The sequence below is a fragment of the Danio rerio genome, chromosome 18 (genome assembly GCF_052040795.2).
Source record: "Danio rerio strain M-AB ecotype USA chromosome 18, GRCz13ab, whole genome shotgun sequence".
Classification (NCBI taxonomy): Eukaryota; Metazoa; Chordata; class Actinopteri; order Cypriniformes; family Danionidae; genus Danio; species Danio rerio.
In genome coordinates this window covers 25,440,325-25,465,077 of record NC_141038.1, presented here as the reverse complement: position 1 = coordinate 25,465,077, position 24,753 = coordinate 25,440,325, and the positions used below count along the sequence as shown (strand labels likewise).

The 24,753-nt window shown below is 36.7% G+C and overlaps 1 long non-coding RNA gene across 1 annotated transcript in view; it reads left to right on the top strand.

Moving 5' to 3' along the window:
• The window catches only part of LOC147832826 (uncharacterized), a 142,474-nt gene that overhangs the window by 83,202 nt on the left and 34,519 nt on the right, over positions 1-24,753 (top strand). Inside the window, exon 3 of the long non-coding RNA XR_015514955.1 lies at positions 9,100-9,172. This is a non-coding gene — a long non-coding RNA (uncharacterized LOC147832826). The remainder of the gene's footprint in view (positions 1-9,099; positions 9,173-24,753) is intronic.

Below are 24,753 nucleotides of genomic sequence, written 5' to 3'. Positions count from 1 at the left end.
CTAAATTGTCCATAGTGTATGTCCTGGTCCTCCAGGTTGGAGCATTGAGCGTTATGGCTAGTATGGTGCGGCTAAATATCAAATTTTGATATAAATGGCCCTGGGAGGAAGCAAAGTCCCTTTAAGGCAAGTCATTTTCAGCATCCATCTTTGAAACGCCTCTCGGGCAGTATGCTCTGGCATTCTGTTTGAATGGGGAAACATCAAATCATCAAATTCTTCAAAATTGCTTGCCAAGCTGACAATTTAATTTCATATTAGGAATCATTAATAAAATTATACAACTGTCTATTTACTTTTATTTCTAAATGTCCAAATTTCACACAATCTGCAGAAACTCATGTCTGGTCCAAGCCCCTGAGTATCATCCCAGAGTATCGTCAGTCTATAGCAATTGATGATTGACTCCTGTACTCGAAGGCGGGCTTTTTTAACATGTAGTGATGGATGATTGGCTCCTGTACTAGTAGACGGGGCTTTATTTACCATATTGACAGTTAAGGCCTATAAACACTGGGATGCTTTTTGCTCGCATTTTCCGTCAACGTTTAACACCTCGTGACTAAATAAAGGGCGCAAATGTGATTGTGCACACCAATGTGCAAAATGCCAGGTGTAAAAGCGTCATTTTTTAAGAAATGCCTCATGTTCGTTTTTTTGTTTTGACGTGCCGTGTCAAAACCTTTTCCACCAATCAGATTGCTATAGTTTTGATGATATATCATCAAATTCAGATTCATCACCAATCAGATTGCCACTTTTGTTCACGTGTATGAAGCTGCTGAAGTTACAGTAAACAGCACTTGGAGGCGCTCAAGCACAAAACTATCAATGCGAGCGCTTATTAAAGAAGATGCCCAGAGGCGATATGAACGTGGAGCTGCTTATTGCACTGGTGAACAATAATCATTTCTTCATCACTAGAGCTGGAGCTGCTACTTGAACCATCCATAACAACAAGTGTGTCAACTTTTCTGTCTTCTGTGTTACAAGCGAGTGTGAGAAGCTTAAAGTTGTGTAGTTCCATCTAACGTCAAAGAGTGTTTTTGCATACTCTTCTGCTCGATGCCAGTGAAAATCGCTTGGGTTTGAATCTGGAAAACTTCTTGAAAAACGCTGACCATAAACGCAAACGCACGCGTGCATGGGCCTCTACACTTTTCCCTATTCAAAAAGATACAAGTTTTTGGAGTAAGTAAGAATAAGTATATTCTGGTATAACAGCATTACATCATCATTTGTTCCACAAATCTGTGCAAAATCACAGCTTTTGCTTCTGACAATATCGATTTTGCCTGAAAACAGACGCTGGCTCCAGGATGTGAACCATTCTGGTGAAAAAGAGGTGTCTGACTCTGAATTTTTATCCTCTGCGCCCCAACCATTGAAGCCTTTCACCAGGCAGAAATTGAAGTTTCCTTTGGTCCACCATATGCATGCAGCCAAGTCAATTTAGTTGGGAGCCTTAACGATAGAATTAGACTGTAATCCTCTTTAAGCTTCACTATGCTCTTGACATCATGGAAAGAGGTCTGCAAAGCCAATGTCATCATTTGATGTTGCTTAACTGTTTCACTGACACTTTGGATACCAACTATATGATTTGCACACAGCGAGGAGCAGTATGGTCAGAGACTTTCCATGCACCATGAAAGGAAGAAAGTGCACTAAATTGTTGGATACTGCTCATTTATGTAGCATTCATTTCATGTAGTAGGAAATAGGGCTGCACAATATATCGTTTTGGCATAGATATCACAATGTGTGTGTCCGCAATAGTCACAGCGCAGGATATGCAATGTTAAGTTAGGATTATAGTCGATCAACAATTGAGTATACATTAGATTTGTGGAGTTATTGCAATGTATAACTATAGTTTCTTTTTTTAAGTTTGATTGCATAAATGCAACCCAAGCTCATTCTAAAAACGCAGTCCCGCTGACGTTTCTGGAGACAGCGGAATACGTCCCGGCAGATACGTACGGCCGCGTTTATTTTTTTCAAGCGAACGCTGCGGGGCGGTGTGACGCTGTTCCCTATTGCGCTTGCCGGCCGGCCGGCCGACCGCTTACCTCCTTGTGGAGGGCTTCCCCGCAGCAACCCGTTTGTCCACTCAGCTCACCATGTACGTCGGCAGGCTCGAGATGCAGAGAGGTGTCGACCACGTCGATCAGTTTCGAGTCCGAGGAAGAGCGGTTGCAGCGATCAGGTAAAACAAAAACAGAATCCCAAAAATTAAGTAATTTTCGTAACGGGTGAAATCCGAAAACGCAGTAAAAAAACACAAAAAAAACAGGGCTTTTCTTTTTTTTGGACGGCTTTGTAAACTGTTGCTCGGGTTTAGGGAAGCGAGCGGGCGGGCGGGTCAATCAGTAAAATTGGTTGGGTTCAGGGAAGGAGGAGGGCGGGTCAGCTGATTGGCCGGTCGCGCAGTCAATCATCTGGTCAGTCGGACAGCGACCTCTGGTGGGTTCACGCGAGAACAGCGCGGGCGCGAACCGCACTCGCAAGAGGCGTTTGAGATGCGAAAAAGCACACAACAGCGGCCTCTCGCGGATTTGCAAAAACAAAAACTGCAGCCGTACGTACGTACTGCCGGGACGTATTCCGCGGTCTCCAGAAACGTCCGCGGGACTACGTTTCCACAATGAGCCTGGGTTGCATAAATGTGCACCACACATGCAACCACAGGTGCATACCAACATATTATCAAATAAGCAAAATGAAAGAAGCATATTACTGGTCACAGTTTGACACAGACAAGTTGATGCCAAACCAGCTCTGATGCTGATTGCCTCTGTCCTGGATCCGAGTCATAAACAGCTCTGTTTATTTGCACAATTGGAGAAAGAAGCTGCATAACAAAAGTTTCTGAACTGTGCTCTGCTTTGGAAACAAGCTGGCCACAAGTCTGTGTTTTCTCTACATCAGAGTTAAACAAATAGGCTGTAGCTTTTATGATTTAGTGTACAACCAATGACTAATGACTTCTATAAAAATGTTGACAGAGGTTTGTGATATAGGACTTACAGCAGAGTATTTATTAAATGCATGTTTTCCGTGTAACGATCGATTTGAGGTATTCTGCTATATTTATTTGATAGAAGAAAAGAAAAACATTGGAAAAAAAACAGCCAGTTTAAAAGGATTTAGGTGTTTTTGTTTTGTAATCTACATTTCTAATTTAAATGAAAAATATCTAGAGCAGCACTATTTATATTATTTTTATGTAGTTTATTCTTTTTTCTATAATGTTGAAAACACTGCAGGTGCGTGAAGATGTTCTGTTGTTATGTTCTGTTTGCTGCTGTTCACGTGTTAAAATAAATCAAACAAAATAGACACGTTAAATATATATTTTTAAAATGAAACCATAATTTAAAATTATTCTGATCGATTAACGTCTACTATTCAGTTAATGACCGGCAGTTGTCTATTGGAAAATTAACCAAAACGAGCATCCCTGATGCAAAGCATTCGTGCACAATAACGTAAAACATTTGTAAATTGAATAAAGAAAATTTTACTTCAAATTAATTACCTAAAATTACTTAAAATAATTTTTATTAAATGTTACTATCTAATGTTATTTCTGAAAATATGTTTTTTTTTCCAGTTAAATTTGCTTAAAATCTGTAAAGCAAGGCACATGTAAGCCTGTTTTAATGGTGTGAATTGGTATGAGTTAGTGTGAATAGGTATTAAATTAATATGAATTGTTTAACTTGATATTTAGGCAAAATCCTCACAACACTGAGATTTGTTTTATTTTTATTATTGTCTTGGATTTTGATTGAATAAATGAATATGATGCTACTGTCAGTAGCATCAAACTGTACTAAATTTGTAGAAAACAATGAAACAGTATTTACACCACTACATCAGGATTTTGCTCTATCACACATGGACTTTTAATTCGCTGATCCCATAAATAATTAGTACCTGTTTAAAGCTTAACATTCTCCTTTCATAATAAAAAAAAGTATGTTTTGGGAAATAAATGATAAAAAGCATGTTTTGTGTTATATTAAAGTTAATTGTATTTAATATAATAGGGTTGTGAATCTTTTATTACTAGGTTTTCATCTTTTGAATTTCTAGCAATAAATAAACTTTAATTCAGATTGTATTTTTTTCTGTCCCTAGTTTCTTTTTCTTCACAAATACAAAGCATCAACAAAACAATGTAATGACACCATTCACATCCCAAAAGGGTGTCCTGTCCTTCTATATGACATTGAATAAGTCCAGGACACAAGTACGATACATCACAGACGGCCTGCCAACTATAAACTATGATCACATGACCCAGCCCACCCCCACCTCCAATATTGGCTGTGTCCTCTGAACTTTGACAATAGGTTTAAAGTGTGTGCTGTTTTTGTAAGTGCAACATAAATCCAGTAAATTTCACCCACCCCATTTTGCTATTGATTGTAATACCTTGGGAATCGCTGGGAAATGTGTCCCCTTTCTGTACTACAATTCATGTTTTTGCAGTCCTCTTCATCACTCTGTCACATGTATTATTTATTAAATTACTTTATTTAGGAACATTTTTAACTTTCAAAACATTCTTGAAAATGGCAGCTTTTTCTGCGTAATTCAGGTCATATGCTACATAGCATCACTGTTGAATGGATACCCAACAGATCCAATAGATTGCTCTTTTTTTTAGAATCAATCAATTTCCAATAGATTGCAAACTCAAATGGAGCACAACCAGCACATTTTGTTTTCATCAACTTACAGGGTATAACGTTTATAGCTATTTGGGTGCTCAGATTTTCCAAAACCACCTGTTTTAAATAATGAAGTGCTATGCAAAAGCTCTTTAATAGAGTACTGGCTATGACTGGATGGCAAATGCTAGACAAAGAAAATAAAATCATATCACAAACAAATAACTTATTAATTTAATAAAGCACTACTTTTATCAAACCAGATCTTTATTTACTCTGGCACTGCAAACAAGCATAGACACTTCATTGGCCCGTTTTCATGTGTTATCACTATGCATTTTCAATCATTCCTTGCATTGCAAAACATACATATATGGTCCATACTACCGACATGGTATTAGTAAGCTATCCAATCACGTGTGGCTATGCATTACTATTTCCACCTGGAATTAAGTGTTCAAATATATATATTGTGGTTACTTGTGTTTGGATTTAGTTGATACCATTCTTTCTCATTTCATAACATTTATATCAGTTTTAAGGGAACAATCAATGTGATGAACAAGTAACAATGATCAAATTCATGTTGAGCAGTTTGAGCAAGTATGAAAGCAAGAAAACTGTGAATTTGATTCCAAAACCACTTATTTTGGTACAATAAGCTGTAGCAAAGTAATATTTATCACAACAAATCCCATTACTCTCACATAATTGTTCAGTAGTCAAAAAGTAGGTGCTATTTTGCCATGGTTTAATCGCAGTCCACCTCATGAGCATTTACTGTATGCAACCAATATGATCAAAATCATTTTTGACTGCCTTTAGAAGCAGTTGAAAGTGCACAGGCTGTGACATCCACTTGTGATGTATTAACAAAAACACTTTTTCCACTAAGTGATACGACACAGTACGGTATGGGTCGGTACGGGTCACCTTTATCAGGCTTCCTTTTTCACTGCCAAAGTAAAGCTGTACAGGTTGTTCACATATCATGTGAGATGCAATCTCACAAAACAGATGCTTTAGACACATACATACTTGTCTAAAAATGTTTATTACTAACCTTTCTATGAACAGGATTTGATTATAACTGCTGATCGATGTTAGGGCGAAATACCCTATACTGTAATGTCTGCAATTATACTAAATAAATAAATGCAACATATATGAACACATACCCTTATATTCTCCGATATGTTAGCAATTACAGAAAAACTACGCACAACATACATTTAGTTCTTATGTGGGTTTAAATACGACATGTAACAAATTGCCCAGTCAATGGCAGTTTGTTCATGGTTTAGGATGATAAAACAATCAATTGCTCCTTTGTTTTTTCTGGCTTCTGCTTTGATTTTTGCTTCACTCTCGCGTTTGTCAGTTACTTAAAGGATCGGATGTCAGAAGCACTTCAACAATCACGCACACATTATTACCATCAGCTCAAGAAGTTTGTTATTTCAAATATAGAGAACGAAAAAGCAAAACCGCTCGCGCTTTAGGCATTGTAAATAACTAATGGGCACAGAGTAGATTATGCTCTTCTTGTCTTTGTGGCTGAACATTAAGATGATGACAAGTTTTGTTTAAGCTCGGGACCATGGCTAATTGTTATATGTATATATTATTACGGTGACATCTTGGCAGTGTATTTAAAAATGGTGCATTCTTTGTTTTCATTCTTCTGCTTTTGCACGAGCTAGTGACGGATCTCTGTAAAATAATAGAGTTCAGCTGCGTATCTTGCTCCGCCTTTTGGTACCCTTTTGTTGTGCTAGGTACCCTTCTGAATGGGTACCCAAAAAGTGGTATAGTACAGTTCATGTTTTGGTACCTTTTGACAGTGGAAACTGCCATAAAATTGTACCGAACCATACTGTACTGTACCACTCAGTGGAAACATGCCATTATAGGCCTGTTTTATTCTCTTAATGAGTTATGGCTGTGTTTTGGGCATACCGTGAATTAAACCTCAGTCTAATCTCCAATTCCATTTGAGAGTGTGTTGCAGTTGCACCAAGTGGATTTGCTGTTTGTTGGACAGACTTTATAAGCATGAAAAACTGAAAATGTCTCTTGGACAGCTCATGGACAAGGTTTTGACCATCTACAGAACAAGTCAGAATTTAATCAGGGGTCGCCACAGCGGAAAGAACCGACAACTTATCCAGCCTATGTTTTACGCAGCGGATGCCCTTCTAGCCGCACCCCAACACTGAAAAACACTGATACACCCTCATGTCTTTTGTGGTGGAAACTGGAGCATGCGAAGGGAAACCCTCGCATTATGGGGAGAACATGCAAACACCACAAAGAAATGCCAGCTGACCCAGCAGAGGCTCAAACCAGTGACCTACTTGCTGTGAGGTGATTGTGCTACCCTTTGCCACCGTGACGTCCTGTTTTTTTATTTTCGTATAGTAAATAATATTTAGGGTGATGCGGTGGCGCAGTAGGTAGTGCTGTCGCTTCACAGCAAGAAGGTTGCTGGTTTGAGCTTCAGCTGGGTCAGTTGGCATTTCTGTGTGGAGCTTGCATGTTATCCCTACGTTATTGTGGGTTTCCTTTGGGTGCTCCGGTTTCCCCCAGTACAAAGACCTACAGTACAGGTGAATTAGGTAGGCTAAATTGTCCATAGTGTATGAGTGTGTGTGGATGTTTCCCAGTGATGGGTTGCAGCTGGAAGGGCATCCGCTGCGTAAAACATATGCTGGATAAGTTGGCGGTTCATTCCGCTGTGGTGACCCCAGATTAATAAAGGGACTAAGCCGAAAAGAAAATGAATGAATGAATGAATATATAATATTTGTTTACAATTTAATCTTTTATTTTAATTGTATAAATATAATTTTTTTTTGTGTGCTGCTGCATATCCCTGTGTGCGTAATAAGCAAACTGTATGCATAGGTAAAAAAAAAAAAAAAACTTTAAAAAGCCATTGACTAAGGACCAGCTTTTAGTTGGTCAGTAGTGCTGTCTATTGCAGTTGCCTCAACACAGTAACGCACCAACAATGTGCCTTAACACAGCTCCTTTTCAGACTAGCATGCTCATTGGCACACAAATAAGTGCAAATGCATTTGCTATTTAATAAACATGACACACAATTTGAAAAAGAGACCTGCAATGGGCTGAAATAAAAAGTGAAAAAACAAAGTGCATTTTGCTCATGGCAGCACATTGCACAAGCTCTATAATAGTCCCCATAAACTTATGTGTTCAATGGAGTTTTGAGACTCAGTCACAAGCACTTTCGTTGGTTGAACATTTGTAGAACCCACAAACAACCATTCAAGTGCCCAAAAACATTGATTTATGCCAAAAAAAAAAAAAACAACAACATGCTGATGAACAGATGAGCGGAATCTGCGTGCAGATCATATCCGCATCTGACTGTAAACTGGACGGTGCGCAGAGGTCTCTGTACCCCACCGCCAGTGCAAGCTCCATTTCAGGAATGCAAATGCCTCGGGCTCTGACAGCCTGTGATTTATCTCCTCATCTATCCTTGCACACATCTGCCTTTGCCCTTGTGTCTGCCTGTTGCTCATTCCTCCTTCCCTCCCTCCGACCCTCCCTCCCTCTCCCAGGGGGCCAGGGACTCCCCTGCCTGCCCTCCGAGTTCGCCCAGGGCAGCGTTACAGCTGTCAGTGACCCTGCCACCCACCACTCCTCACCCGCCATCCTGCCAGGGTCAGACGGTGCAGTGGCAGGATAAGAGGTCCCTTCTCCCGGAGGAGAGTGGCTCTGAACTGCCACAACGCCGGTGTGAGTCTGCGAGCCTCTGCCACTGCAGCCCGCTAAGTGCTTTACAGTACAGCATGAAAACACAAGTGACCTAATAACCACACTCGCTCTCTGTCAACAAGGATTACGCTCTGCCTGGAGTAAGAGGAGGCTGCTGGCAGGCTGGCTAGCGCTCTCTCTGTGTATGTGTGTGTGTGCGAGAGTTTGTGTGTGTGTGGACAAACAGAGATGCAGGTTAGTTCTTCTGAAAGAGCTGCAGGAGAGCATCACACAAACTGCAGCAGGGCCGTCCCAACGGAACGCTCCCAAAACCCCCCGTCTAAAAGCTTTAAACAACTGCTTACAATTCCACAGCGTCTGCACTGCTCCTCTCTCAACAGGCAAGGACGTCTGCGGGCTCTCCGCTGTTTGTCTCATCTTCGTGGCCTCTGGCCCCGCACGCAAACACACACACGCTGGTGCTTCTCGAAAACCGAGCCCCCTACACCTCGCGCGCCACCCCACCCTGATTTCTCATTTACTAGTCCACACTTGTGCGCGGGCTGCTGAGAAATGGACGCCTGGTGTGAGGTCAGGTGTGATTCATCACACTGCGTCTGGGCGAAGAGTTGACATTCGTAAAGGCACTCGCTCTGCTGCCATTGTAATTGAGTCTCCTTGTCTTTTCTAGGACACCAGCAAATATAACTATGTCAGGACGCCTCACAGCTATATATTACCCAGCTCAGCGAGAGAGACAAAGGGTGAGTTATCATTCGGGCACCAGATAGGGAGAGGGAGGGAGGCACATCTGGACATCTGCAAGGTGGGGTTTTGAGGGCTGAGGTCTGGGGCAAGGAAGATTTTATTATTATTCTTTTTTAACACTTGATGGGTCGTTCCGATAAATGAAACTGAAATGATCGCTCTATGTGTATTTTTGATTGGTTGTCTCAGTTTTTTTCTTATACATTTTATAAAATTTAGTTTCTTATTATTTAAAATATACACGTTTACAAGTATTGATATAAAAATGTAAATATTAAATGTTTAAAATAAATGTAATTAGTATAGTTAGAGCTGCATTTTAACATCAATATCACAATATACACATCCGCTATAGACCTATTGCAAAGATATGTGATGTTAAGTCTGAATTAAAGATGACTAGGAGCTACAGAATTGTATTGTATCACTGTATTTATGTGGAATTTATGCAACAAAAGTTTTTCTTACTTGAAATTTTTGTCCTTGTTTCTTGTCCAAAAATCACCATTTCAAAGAAAACAAGAGGATTTAACCTAACCCACTGGCAGGTAATTTTGCTTGTTTTAAGGAAAAACTCTTAATTTTGTCTTATTTGTCTTATTTGAATTTTAAAACAACACATATTTTACATAGGGATACCTCATTTTAACTTACGATACCGATATTGCAGCCTTCAGTGTGAACCGATACCAATATAAATCCGATATCAGCACAAATCATGAATACTTTACTTTTACCTATTTCATTGAGTGGAATGTATGAACAGCTAGATCAAACTGAGAACAAAAGTCAGCAACAGTAAGTAGGGAAATAAACTACCAATTTATTAACTATTGGTTGCATAAATGTGAACCTTTTACATAAGAATATATATTAAGGAATTAAAGAATAAATATTAAGACCCTGAAAAAATATCTTAATTGAATAAACAAATTATATATTTTAATGTGCAAAATTATTAAAGCTCACTTCAGCTATTAATTTTTTTTACCATCAGCAAATGGTAGAAACAGCTAAAAGCAGGAACATGAGAGAAAAAAAATATTGTTAATTGAACAACTGCTAAAGGTTGAGTGTCCAAAGTTTCAATTTCACACACAGCTTCTTGATGAATGTTTGATCCAGTATAGAGCTGAAAAATATCTTCCACACTGGGCAACAGAAATAGGAAGTTATTGTTATAAGTTATTGTTAAATTAATAAAAATGTGCAGTATGGTTAGTACAAACATTTACATGATCAGATCAGATATTTAATCTGTGTTTGTATTGTAAGAATCAATTGAATTGTATTAATGTTCCCAAACAAAACATTATTAATTTATAATAATATATATTGCACATATTATCTTTAACATTAATATATTTGCAGTAGATGGATTGAAACAGCACATACAATAATGTGACTTTAAAGAATAATTTTATTCATCAAAATTTTATTTGCATTATATATATTGCCCAGATTCCACCCTACTGCCCACATGGGAAAAGTAGACAATGTAAATAGAAACAGAACTGCAAACTGATGTGCAAAGCTGACACTGTTTATCAGAGCACTTTATCTTTCTAGGATTTTAAAGGAGAGTTATTAAATTTTCCTTCTGCCAGAAAGTAATACCATTCTTTCTTTTAAACTGTAATGGCCCTCAGAAACAGAATGGTTTCTTATTCTCATTTAATAGACAATTAAAACAACAAAAATGTTAAGCATTCAACACCTTTTACATGACAGCTATTGAAAACGAAAGCAAAATCTGGGACATGTTAGGCGATTTAGAAATCCTGGCTGAATGCATTTTAAGTCTCAAATAGAGGACATGTCCAGGAAAAAAGAGGATGTATTGTCACCCTAAATAATGAGCTGGGTCAGTCTATTTAGTAAAAGGTTTTCTTTGTGTGTCCTCGTGCTCATCTCAAAGCGACAACCAAAGTCAGATGTCCAGCTCGTCTCTGAAGTCTAAAGCAGCAGAGCACCTGAGTGTGTGGAGTTTCTCACGCACACAGAACCGGGCCGCTGAGGTAAAGTCTTATATGTGGGGAGCGCTGGTGTTGAATTGGGTATCACACTGGATGAACAACAATATGCCATGACCGAATTGTAACGTAAACGTTTTAAATGAGGTTCGCATGGTGTGCGGTTCGTCGCCATTCGGTGCCATGCGTTGCTTAGCAGCATATACTAAACAATGTAACTTAAAGATCGCTTGACGTGAAGTAAATAAACCAGTAGAGATGTGCCGTTGTTGATCGCGTCAGCTTGTGACCGTTACAATATATTTCAATCTTAATACACCATAACTTAGTGTGATGAGCATGTTAAATCTTAAAGAGACTTTGCTGGTAAGCAGTGTTGTGATCACGTGGGCTTTGCATGCTGGCTCTGGACACTGCTGGATAGAATAGCTGTAACGGAGTTTGGAGCGAATCGGACCGCTTATATTGGAGATTTTTAACGCAGTCCGATATAATTTTTTGGACTGATATCGGACGAACTTCTGATTTCAATATCGGATCGGGACTTTTTTTTTTTTTTTTTTTTTTTTTTTGCAAAGTGATAAACAATTTTTGCATTATGATTATACCTGAATACTGTTACACACACCCAAAAAACATATAATAGTGCTATTCAACTATCTTGTGAAACTGTATTTACATTTGCAAAATTTATTACAGGTAAATAAAATATCGCATATATCATGCAGCACCAAATATATATTACTTTTTGATGGTTTTAGATCATTTTTTTCCCTGATTGATCAAAAACAAATACTTACATTGTTACAGATACAGATATTTTCCACAAAAAATAAGATGCAGAACTACTAATACTACCACTCCTAATATTAAAAATTATACTAATGTCACAGTCACCAGTGATCTAGCCCATGCAGATCGCTGGAGAACTACAAGTCTGCTGGTATATGGGCTACGAGATCCAGTTATGCAACACACACACCTGCTCCAAGTCTCCATTAATTACACAGCTTATGCTGTTTATGAACTGTTTTTACACCACATATATAGACGGCTTACTTTGAGACTCTCATTGCTGAGTCTTGTGAACATTACATTGTATTTTTCTTGCCTTGCCTTTCGTGTTTTTGAACCTTGCTTCTTTTGTTTGTTCACATTGCTTGCTGCCTGCCTTTTGACTATCTGCCTGTTTATCGACCACGACTCCAGATTGCCCGTATACATCTGTTTTCTCCTTTGCGTGACCTGCGTTTGGATCCGCTCTCCCTGTTGTCAGCATTCCCCTCCACATTACAAATAATAGCACATTCTTAAAAATAATGGTTTCAACATAATGTCATCATTTCTCCAAAAATGTTTAGTATACAGTTCCTGAATTAATATTTTTTTTTATAAATTAAACTACATTTAAAAAATTGATAAAACAATTTCTATGCACAATAAAGATTCTTCCTTAAACCATCCCTTTTAGGGGCCTATTATATTTAGGAATGCATTCAGAACTAACTGAAAATCATGTGACAGTGAAAACTAGAGTAATGGAGGCTAAAAATCCAGCTTTTCTACCATGTGATTATTTTACATATTGCATATAATAAAACAGACCCTGCAGGCACTGGACATCAACATGACGACATATTGACTTTGTACCCTGACGTACCCCAAAGTCATGGGGACGTTGGATTTTGTTTGGAAATGAAAATCGGGTTGACGTCAGAACCCAACTTCAGGCCGACGTCAATGTCCAACGTCCATCTTAAGATCAACCAAATATCAATGTCTAATCATGTTACACCTTGACATTACCACTATGACATCTATCAGACGTTGGATTTTGATCACTCTCCAACACAACCTAAAATCAGCCAAATATCAACATAGTTTGACATCGTTATTGGACGTCAAAATAACGTTGTCCCTAGACGCTGACTAGACATTGAATTTTGGTCACCTTACATCATAACCTACTGTAAATCTAACCTAATATTAACGTCTTATGATGCTGTGTGCTGGCTGGAAAATGAAATTCTTTCACTCACCAAACTTTTTTTTATTGTTATGTTGTATGTAAAGGAAGCAAATGCAATGATTTAAAAGCTAAAAATTGACATTGCAATGAATAAAGGCCAATTAAAATAAATATGAATAGTATTGCTCACTATATTGGCCATGGAAAATATGTGGAATTTTTTAGTTCATTTACAGATTGTTAAAACATTGAGATCTGTGTACTGTGCGATCATAAGGTCTCTTACTTAGAAGAAGAAAAAAACCCATTTGATTTTATGTCAAATGTTTACATCTACATTTGACAGGTACTTTTTTCCCTTAGCTTTCACATTGCATTCAGGATATACATTCTTTTCATCAGTTCATGCAAGGCCTTGGCTTATATTCTACTGCTTGAGCTGCCTGAATGGCCTATGTGAATGCCCAATTTTTGTAAACAGATCTCATTTGTGTTTTTTTTTTCCTGCACAAAGCCAACAGTTATTATTTTTACCTTATGATATGTACAGTACATTCGTGAAGAATTTTTTTTTTTCCCATTCAGCCGTTGACCCTCAGCTTGAATTCAGAAATATTTTTTGTGCTGTTTTCACACGCTTTCACAGACTTTTACAAACGTACTCTCGCTAGGTCAAGACCACAGCTGGGTCATGAAGTGAAAAAAAGGGAAAAAGTAAGAAAGAAATCAGGTCTGTGTTGACATTCATGGGGCAAAGGGCCTGCGCACATTTGCAGAGGTCATCGGAAAGTAAACACCTATTAATGGTTACCTGCTTGACGAACAGATAAGCAGGTCACGGTAATGATTAAGCCACAGCTCGCTGGGTTACAGGCCATGTGTGCACAAAAGCATGCTGGGCGAATGCAGGTTGGTGCTAAAAAAAACAAATAGTAATGGTTATAGGACAACAGCCTTTGAGCTGTGATGTATCACAGCATCGAGAGACACATACACACACCTGCAAGAGCAGTAAAAAACACACTTGTCAACAGCCATTAGCACATTCATGCAGGTACTGTATTGTGGGTGGTTTGTTGACTGTACAGTGCAGGTTAGAGCGAGAGAAACAAGGAGAGGGGGGGGGTGAGAGAGAGATAGAGAAAGAACGAAAGAAAAGAAGAAAAAAAAAAACCGCTCAAGTTCACAAGGTCATTTCCAGCCCAGGGATAAAGTAAACTGAGCGAAACTGCACAAGCTGCAACTTATCAGCCCGCCTGCATGCCAGAGCTTTCTCCTCTCTCTCTCTGTGTGTGTGTGTGTGTTATAATGTGTGCATTTCACAAAACAAAACAGAACATGATGATCGCTTCTGCTTCAAGTGCTTGTATCTTTCTCCGCTCAAAAACTGTAATCATAAACTTTTTCATGATTTACGCTATTCATAGAAATCTGGGATTTTCACAAAATGTAATTAGGAATTAGACTTTTTGAACCTCTCTATTTGGAATGATTCTTAAGATTGTGTCCTTGAAGGAAACAAATATTCATTTTTTTCCGCCCCTCAATAAACCGTTATCTTGGTTTAGCGCATTCATCAAATTGTATGAGCTGATCAAGCATTTCCAGTGCATAACATTATCTTAATGAACAAAATCTTAAGACTTAATGAAAACAGATATTCAAGGCTGCTTGAAAGGACACGGGCAATTCATTTTCTTTTTTTTTTCTGTTTTTTTTTTTTTTTTTGTCCCTGGTGGTCTAAAATGTTCATGAGCATGATGAACATCATGAAAATGTGTTTTTATATAAATAAATTAGTAGTTAAAATATGTCGAGCTCTCGTGCTAGATATTTACACTCGAATTCTCCCTATAAACACACTCCCCCCAAAAAAGCTATTTGACCTTTTTTCCATCAATTACTTGGAGATGTGGGTGTGAATTGTGGACACGCAGAAATTCCAGACCTAATCGAAGTAACACTTTGCCATTTCAACTAGAGCTTTTAACATTGTGAAAAGTGCACCACACTCCTAAATACTTCAAAATGTTGTTAATGTTTCTATAAATGGGTGGAATTTAATTGTTTGTTTACCCCCGCTGCTTTCTGGAGGTCATTTATTGCTTTTAATTGGTCTCCTATAATGTACTGTCACCGCATATTCTGCTAAAGCCGGCTTTTCTCAAGAGTGCTTTAAGTAAATCTCTGCTATTTGGTATCTATCGCTGTGCTAATTCCAAAGGTCAGGGGTAACCGTCGCAACTCGGGTTGTGTTAATTAAGAAATGAGAGGATTTCACTGGTCACCATCCTTCAAGCTGCATATAATAATAGAAACCTCCCTTGAAATGGCACTAAAAACATACTTCAGCTAGAGTAAGGAAATATAAATGTCAGAAACCCTTGCGTAAATAACTAGGAGTGGGAGAGCTGTCTATCTCACCCCGAAAAAAAAAAAAAAAACCCGGAGAGAAGGGTCATCTGGTTTCCATTAGAAAGATAAAATGGTTCACTTGGAGCCTTTTACCAGCCTCTTTGTTTCTGGGAGGCGTCCATGCTTCTCTCTCCATCATCAGCCAGTTGACACAACATTAAAGGCTTCAAACGGCCAAGTCGGACCCCTTAATCAAAAACTAATTGTAATAGATATTGGAGGAGTGCTAACACTCTGACCGCTCGGGCTGGTATCAGTGGAACAGAGCTGGAGATACTATTAAACACAACACAGACCTGATAGCTGCCACAAGGTAGAAAGAAGAACAAGAAGCAGAAGAGGAGGGAAAGTGCTAAGTGCTACATATGGCTGAAAAGACACATGCCCTGTGAAACCGCACTTCTTAAGATAAGTTTACCTCCATCCTGTCAAGCTGTGTTAGTTAGCAGCAAAAAAAGGAATTTGAAAACAAAACTTGAAAGTGGTCCCATCGAGGCGGTCGGGAACAAGGCTGAAAGGCCAGGAGAAAATGTCAGTTTGGGCAAAACATACACCCGATCGGCCTTTGAGTCTTATCAGTCCCTGGAGGATCTGTCCATATTCTTTTCCTCAAAATATTTCGGGGAGAGCTCTCTGGAGGATGATGACACATTTCTTGGGGTTTATTTTTACAAGTGTGCGTTTCTAAAAATGGACGCATGTCATTTCTGTGAACTTTCTGAGATATGAGGTTCAGCTGATGTCTTGTTATTTAAGCAAATTTTCAGTTTAGAAATAAAAATAGTTTAAAAAAAGAAAATTAAAGTTCCAGTTAGGGATGCAATGATTAACCGATTTCACTATTAACTGCAATTTAATTTGTCAAGGTTAGTTAATCATAAAGACTTCTCAACACCGTGGCACGGAACAAAACTGCTGCAACTAAGCAAAGTTATGCCAACTGTGCGCTAGTTTAAGGTTCTGAGCTTGTACACCGAGGTTAACACACACACACACACACAAGGTTAAACTATGGCTGATGCTATTAACTAAGGGCTGTTCACATTTTGCATTTTTTACACATGCAAATTCGAGTAGATATATATATAAATGCAAGCAGAAATGTGTATAAAAAGCGTGAAAATACTTACAGAAGATACTTACAATAGATTTACAATAGTCAAATACTGTTTGTTTATTTATTGTCTATTTATTCATTTATTGTTTATTTGTATGTTTATGTATTTGTTTATTTATTATATATTTATTATTTGTTTATTTATTAGTTTATTATTTATTTATTAAATCATTTTTAAGATTTATTTTCGGTTTAAAATTATTACTTGTTTAAATGTCAGAAACTTTTTTCACTTAATTTTAAGTTCAAGGAAAAATGAACTATTGTTTGTTCATTATTATTATTTTGTGTTGTACAGTATTATTTGTTTACTGAGCAGCAATAAATAACACTTAAAAATATAAGGAGTTTTCATGTGATTTTAGAAACTAGTAGTTTTAAAATCAATCAATGCATAATAACCATAAAACCGTGATTATTCCTCAAGCTATAATCGTACAACCAAAAACTATAATCGTTGCATCCCTAGTTCCAGTTGATGAATTAGTGTGTAAATGTGGGCATCCACAATAGTCACATCACAAGATGAAAGTTGACTTTAAAGTGTAATTTTTACATTTAAATATTTACAACCATAAAGCATGCACTGTTTATCTCACTTTCATCTTTGCTTTATCACATTGATCTATGCTTGAAGTTTATTACATTTTATGTGTAATTCACTCTCCTACACAATCAATCAAATGAATAGTTTTGATAACGCTTTAGAGATCAATTCTCACTATTAACTAGTTGCTTATTACCATGCATGTTATTAAGATATGGATCCTTTTCACAAGTCTGTTATGACGCATGACAACACGGTGGCACAGTAGGTAGTGCTGTCACCTCACTGCAAGAAGGTCCCTGGTTCAAGCCTTGGCTGGGTCAGTTGGCGTTTCTGTGTGGAGTTTGCATGTTCTCCCTGTGTTCACGTGGGTTTCCTCCAGGTGCTCCAATTTCCCCCACAGTCCAAAGACATGTGGTACATGTGAATTGGATAGGCTAAAATGTCTGTAGTGTATGAGTGTGTATGGATGTTTCCCAGAAATGGGTTTCAGCTGAAAGGGCATCCATGCGAGGCTTGTGCGAGGCGTTTCTCATGCAGCCTCTATGGGACAGGACAGTAAATTTGACATTATTCTCTCCTCTGGCTGCTGTCATTAGTCTTACACATTTTTTCCCCTTTTTCTAAAAGTCTTTATAACATCATCGTGGATGTTTTTCTTTTATTATTTGAGCGAATAATATTGTAAAAAAATCATTTGTTGTATTCTCCCATTGATTGCGTTCTAAGTTTTTACAACTATGAGGACTTCCACTACTGAGACACCCGGATATATGAAAGGTCGGTCACACCTTATTTTGATGGTCTGTTTGTTGAATTTAAGTTATGTTGCAAGTAATTCTCATTAGATTATAAGTAGACTGTTAGGTTGAGGTTAGGATAGGGGTTAGGGTTAGTTGACATGTACTTGCATAGTTTCTTATAGTCATATAAATGTCTGTTGAAGGAGCAGTATCAACAGATAATAAACAGACAGTCTGCTACACTCAACTGTACCATCAAAATAAAGTGTTACCAAAGGGTCTAGGGGCTGCTTATTAGTACTTATAATCCACATATTCTACTTGATCTTATTCTACATCTCTAACCCAATACCTAAACTACCTTAATATTTTATATCAATAATATTAATAAGGACTTTATTGAAGCAAATTCATATTTAAGGGTCTGCAAATAGTGATAATTGAACCTTAAAATAAGGTGTAACTATAAATTCTTTCCAATTCAATCATTTTGGTGAAATTGTATAGATACTGTACATCGCAATATACAGTTGAAGTCAGAATTATTAGTCCCCTTTAAATATTATTATTTTTTTCTTTTTAAATATTTCTCGATGTTTAACTGAGCAAGGACATTTTCACAGTATGTCTGATAGTTTTTTTTTTCTTCTGGAGAAAGTCTTATTTATTTATTTTTGGCTAGAATAAAAGCAGTTTTATATGTTTTAAGCATATATATATATATATATATATATATATATATATATATATATATATATATATATATATATATATTAGGGGTGTAACGATACACTCAGCTCACGATACAATGTGTATCACGATATAATGTTCGAGATTTGATATGTATCACGATATTTGGAATAAAAATTGAAAATTAAACTGAAATGCAAATTTTACCAAGTAAACTTTTTTTTATGTATTTCTTTTGTTTCAACTTGTTAAACTGAACCTTCTTTGAGAAAATAAATTAAACAGGCCTTTCTCTGGAAAATAAAACAATTTAAAAACTTCTTAAAAATATTATTGAAATGACAGAGACAAAATTAAGGAACAATTTAAGTAAAGGTGCAAAAAAAAAAAAAGCTTTCTATTCAATTGAATTTAACAGTAAGAGCTTAAGGCTTTGCTTGGTCACTTGCGTTTTTTGTGTGTGCAAAAAAAATCCACATTTCCAGGTATTTAATTCATATTTAATTAAATTCATTTAGAGATATTTCTAATTACAATTGTGACTTGTCAAAACTCAATTAGAGATATCTGCAAATATTTTTCAATGAAAGTCAATGGAGGAATATGACTAGTCATAATATATTTTCAGATATCTCCAATCTGATTTCGTACTAGTACAATTGTAATTGCAGATATCTCTAATTGTCATTCTGACTAGTCGAATTATAATTATGACTAGTCAAAATATAATTAGAGATATCTCAAAATATATTTATGGAAAGTCAGAACAAAGGTTTAAATGCTAAAACGGCTTGCCATACGCGCGCGTCTATCAGTCCGCCCTCTGTAGTAACAGCTCACGGTCAGCTCACGTCATGTGTGATTTTGCAGCGGGAACATTATACAGTATGAAGACAGAATGATATTTTAGGGTGAATTGTTCCTTATAAATACAGTATGTGACTCTTTCAACACCATTAGGAGGTATCCCTGTCGCTGTGCAAAGTATGTAAATCACTGTGAAGACTTTAAAACTTAGGATGTTTGACCCAGTATGCGTGTCAAAAAGCGGACGAGTCTAAAGCAATGACAGTACAACAGAAATGTTGCCAGACGTCTGATTTTGAGAGGATGGGCCATCCTCTATTTCAGCTCCACTCATGTTGGTCTGCTAACATTCTTGCTGATGCAATCTGAACTCACGTGCGACAGCAGGTGAAACGTAGCTCACGTACAAACAGCTCAACTAATAAGAGAAAACTCATGTCATGTCGTAATCAAATCGTCATAACGCCACGATGCATATTGTGACATTTTTGCATCGCAATAAATCGTACAACGATAAATCGTTACACCCCTAATATAAATATATGTGTATATATATATATATATATATATATATATATATATATATATATATATATATATATATATATATATATATATATATATATATATTTGTGTGTGTATGTATATTACTGCTAATATTCATACAAATTTGGTGTTTAAATATTATAAATTAAAAATTTCATCAAACAGTATTTAAAATATAATACAATTTTGCTAATATTACAACTTATAATACTGCATGAATTATAATATTGCAGGAAGTCTGGGAACAATGTAAATATTATATTACTACTATTTTTTATATGGGGTTGGTATTTAAATATTATTTTATGTTAGGTATATCAGTAATCAACAGAATGTGCTTGTATATGTCTATATGACTAATATGGCTGTAATGTAAACAAAACATGGAGATAAACAGTCATACAGAAAAGAGACCACATTAGTAACATTCCTCCGATTTTAAGAACTGCATTCATTTAAATATTTATTTAAATTTATTATATTATACACAACTTTATAACTGAAACTTCATGGTTGAAATGAGTATCAGTTTAACATTGCCTATATGCCCATGTGTGCTTTGTGTATGCATGTATGTTCAAGACTCTGATTGAGAATTACTCTGTGACCTTAAACATTGGAAGTCAGTGTGTGTTGCCAGATTTAATTAAACTAATTGATTCCTTTGCATTTTTATTAGCAACGGTCATTAGAATATCTAGACTTTCTGGCAGGCAAGACAGATAGGAACTTTAAGGAGCTTTTTCTCATGTATATTAACCTCTCTGACACGCTCCTGCTTAGCATATTGGAATCCCTGTCGAAATTCATGTCCGAGACTGGGGCGGGCTGTCTTGTCAGAATGATCCATAATGCAATTCACATCGCTAGCAGATGATTGAGTTAAGAATTAGGACTTCAGATACACTTGTCTTCCTCACACCGCCTGACTCAGTGGCAAAGCCCATTCTTTAGCAGTAAGTCACGCAGCCTGCTAATAAATCTACCGTACTAGCGAAGAGTAACTAGACTGATGTTGGCTGAGTACAGACAAGCGCAGTCCAAAGAGTTGATGCTTGGAGTACATTAAAAAGTTGACAGCGTTATCTCTGTGAATTCCAATGAAGGCGATGGTGGAATATGCCAACAGAAACCATTGGAAAGGCCTGTAATCCCGTCCTAAATGAGACATAGCTGCTGCTAATTCAGTATTCCCTTGGTCCTGTCAGTCAGCTGTCATTACTAATAACCTGGCTGGGGGTTTCATAGTCGTGTGTTTACAAATGACATTCTCACCCTGTCGCAGGGTCACCAGGAGTGACATTTCAATAGCTCAGAGTTAAAGGGCCAGTAAACCCCAAAATAAACACTTTCTAATTAGGTTGCTGTCTCACCTGACCATAGAACTGGAGTCTACCTCTAATTATTGCTTGTCATATTGAATTATCATGTTTGATTGGATAGAGGCATTACATTGTGTTAGAATTGGAGGCAGTGCAGTGAACCAATACTTAGGGCTGCTCGATTTTTGGAAAAATCATAATCACAATTATTTTGGTCATAATTGTAATCACGATTATTCAAAACGAATACTGTTAATGGGCTAATATTATTAGCCCGCTTAAGCAATATATATTTTTTATTGTCTGCAGAAGAATCTACTGTTATACGATGACTTGCATAATTACCCTAATTAAGCCTTTGAATTGCACTTTGAATCTGAATGCTTGTATTTTGAAAAAAAAAATCTAGTAAAATATTATTTGCTGTCATCATTGCAAATATAAAAGAAATCAGTTATTAGAAATGAGTGATTAAAACTATTATGTTCAGAAATAAGTTGAAAAAAATCTTCCTTCTATTAAACAGAAATTGGGGGGGAAAGGGTTGCTAATATTCAGGAGGGCTAATAATTCTGACTTTAACTGCATAAATACAGTTACTTTCCACCCTGCAAAGGAAAGAGAAATAAATACAATAGAATAAAACTATGAAATAAACTGTACTTTAAGCATCTTCACTGTAAGAAAAACACTTTAGCTCCAGCAGTCCTTCAGTCAAGAGCAGTGAGGGATTTTCTGATTAATAGGCATAAAAACAGGCGGCAGTAGGAATTGCGCGCCGTCTCTTTAATGGTTTCTCTTTCACGTGTCTTTTGATTCTCTACTCGTTTGTTTGTTGCACAAATGAGGGTTAATAAACAAGGGGGAATAATCACTAAACGCCGTGTTTTGACACATTTGACCATTAAAGCGCTCACGTTAAGATGACTTTAGATGTGTGCGCTCTGCTCGTCTCAGTGTGCGAATGAGATTGCAAAAACAAAAACAAAAGTTCAATAATATTAACCCCCTTGAGCAATTTTTTTTTTCTGAGTGCCTACAGAACAAACCATTGTTATATGATTGATATAATGATTTTCCTACCCTAACTTGACTAATTAAAATAACAATCTTCTTTCAGGGGGGGTTGGGGGTTTATAATTCTGACTTTAACTGTAAATATTATGTGTTTATAAAAGGATGCGATGGATTCATTGGAAAGTTTAACCAGCATTGTCAAATATCACTGGTGATTTTAAAACCATTCATGCATAAAACGTTTCAAAGGTGAACATAATTTGATACTTGTAAGTATTTCTCTGTTTTCACAGAATCCCAGATAGCAGTTAAAAAACCAATCTGTGTTCTTTCTCATCACAGAAAAACCTATAGAAAATGTGTCACAATACATATCTTGATAAGTAATTAGATATACACAGTAAGTTATGTTTTAATGCATGTAAAAGTGCTATGATTAGTAAAATCTGTGTATCTGTATATTGTGTTCGTGGATTAGCACTTAACCCTAAATTGTACTTCTTTTTTTTGTTAACATACACTAGCTTGTGTGCATAGTCAGATTTACAGCCTTCCAGAGTATACTTTGTTTGACATGTATGCACATACAGGTGTTTAACACACACATATTGTGACAACTTGTAATACCTCAACTGACTTACAGGGGACTGTCCCAGTCTCTTGCCATGACGAATAACCAATACAAATGTACTTGTATTCTTTCCAGAAGTTGTACATATGAGGAAATTTGTTAATGTCTTCCTAAGAGCTGTGCAATATGACCATAATAGCAAAATAAAAAAAAGTCATCATTTCATATTGTGCCCTATAATTTATTTTGTGGCTTCGCAAAATAAAAGTAATCACATATGAATGAGTACATTTTTGAATATATACATTAAATTCCATGCTGTATTAACTTTTCATACTGTAGAAAACAGACTGAAAGAGAAAGTTGTTCAAAAATAAGTATTAGATTATTTCACCCGCTCCTTTTCAAATTAGTTTATGCATATTTTAAGAATTTGCTTAAGATTACTGAATATTTAAAAATGGTCAAGATGATCTCTTCTTAAGTGTATCACACAGATACTTATGCTAATTAATTATACAAGTAATATTAATTATTCACCTTCATAATCATGTTCAACTTTTCTCTATCGTACTATATAATTAATAATTTTATAACCATTTTTTTATGCCAGTGGCAAGTTTCCTGAAGCAGAGGGCCTATTGATCACCTTTGTACACCCGGCTCTCTAGTTTCTCCACACCAGCCATCTCAGTCCCAAGTGAAATAGTTTTTTCATCATCAGGGGACATTGCAAATGTGCAAAGACCTTAGCTTATGCCAGAAAATATAGATATTCTGATATTTCTTTTTAAAAATGTAAAATACCAGCACAGTCACAGTTTTATTTTGTTTATATTAATGAGTCTTCTTTAGTTTCTATTATTATTATTGTTATTATTTTAATATTGTTATTTTTATTATTATTGTTGTTGTTGTTATTCATTCATTCATTCATTTTATTTTCGGCGTAGTCCCTTTATTAATCCGGGGTCGCCAAGTTTTTACGCAGCGGATGCTCTTCCAGCCACAACTCATCTCTGGGAAACATCCACACACATTCACACACACTACGGACGATTTAGCCTGCCCAATTCACCTCTACCGTATGTCTTTGGACTGTGTGGGAAACCGGAGCACCCGGAGGAAACCCACACAAACACAGAGAGAACATGCAAACTCCACACAGAAACGCCAACTGAGCCGAGGCTCGAACCAGCGACCTTCTTGCTGTGAGGCGACAGCACTACCTACTGCGCCACTGCTTCGCCCCTTATTAATATTATTATTATTAATTTTTTTTTTATTATTTATTGGTTTTTAAAATTGTTATTTGGTTATGGCAAAAATATATACTTTTTTTTTTTTTTTTTAAAGATTTATTTTTGGCCATTGTGCCTTTATTAGATAGGACAGTATGAAGACAGGAAGCGAAGTTGGAGAGAGAGAGGAAGTAGGGTAGGGAAATGTCCTTGAGCCGGGATTCGATCTCGGGATGCCCTGAAGTGCCACTACACCATATTTCGACGCGCTAACCACTAAGCTATTACGCCGACATATATACTATTTTGCAAAACAATGTACAGCATTTAAGAAAAAATGAAAGGGCTCTTCACCTTACATTTGTTTCAAATAATTTTGTTTAAAAAAACGTGACTAAATCATATTGTGAGATTACTATCGCGAAAGGTATCGAATCGTGAGTCAGGTGAATCATTACATCCCTACTAAATAAATATGCACATGTGTTACCAGCATAAGTAGCGGTTATAAAAATCCAGTATTTTCTATTTTTCTGATGATGAAATTTGCTATTTATTCTTCTGGGTTTTGACATCATCCTTGCATCGTTCTATTGTACACACATTTAAATGGCATTTA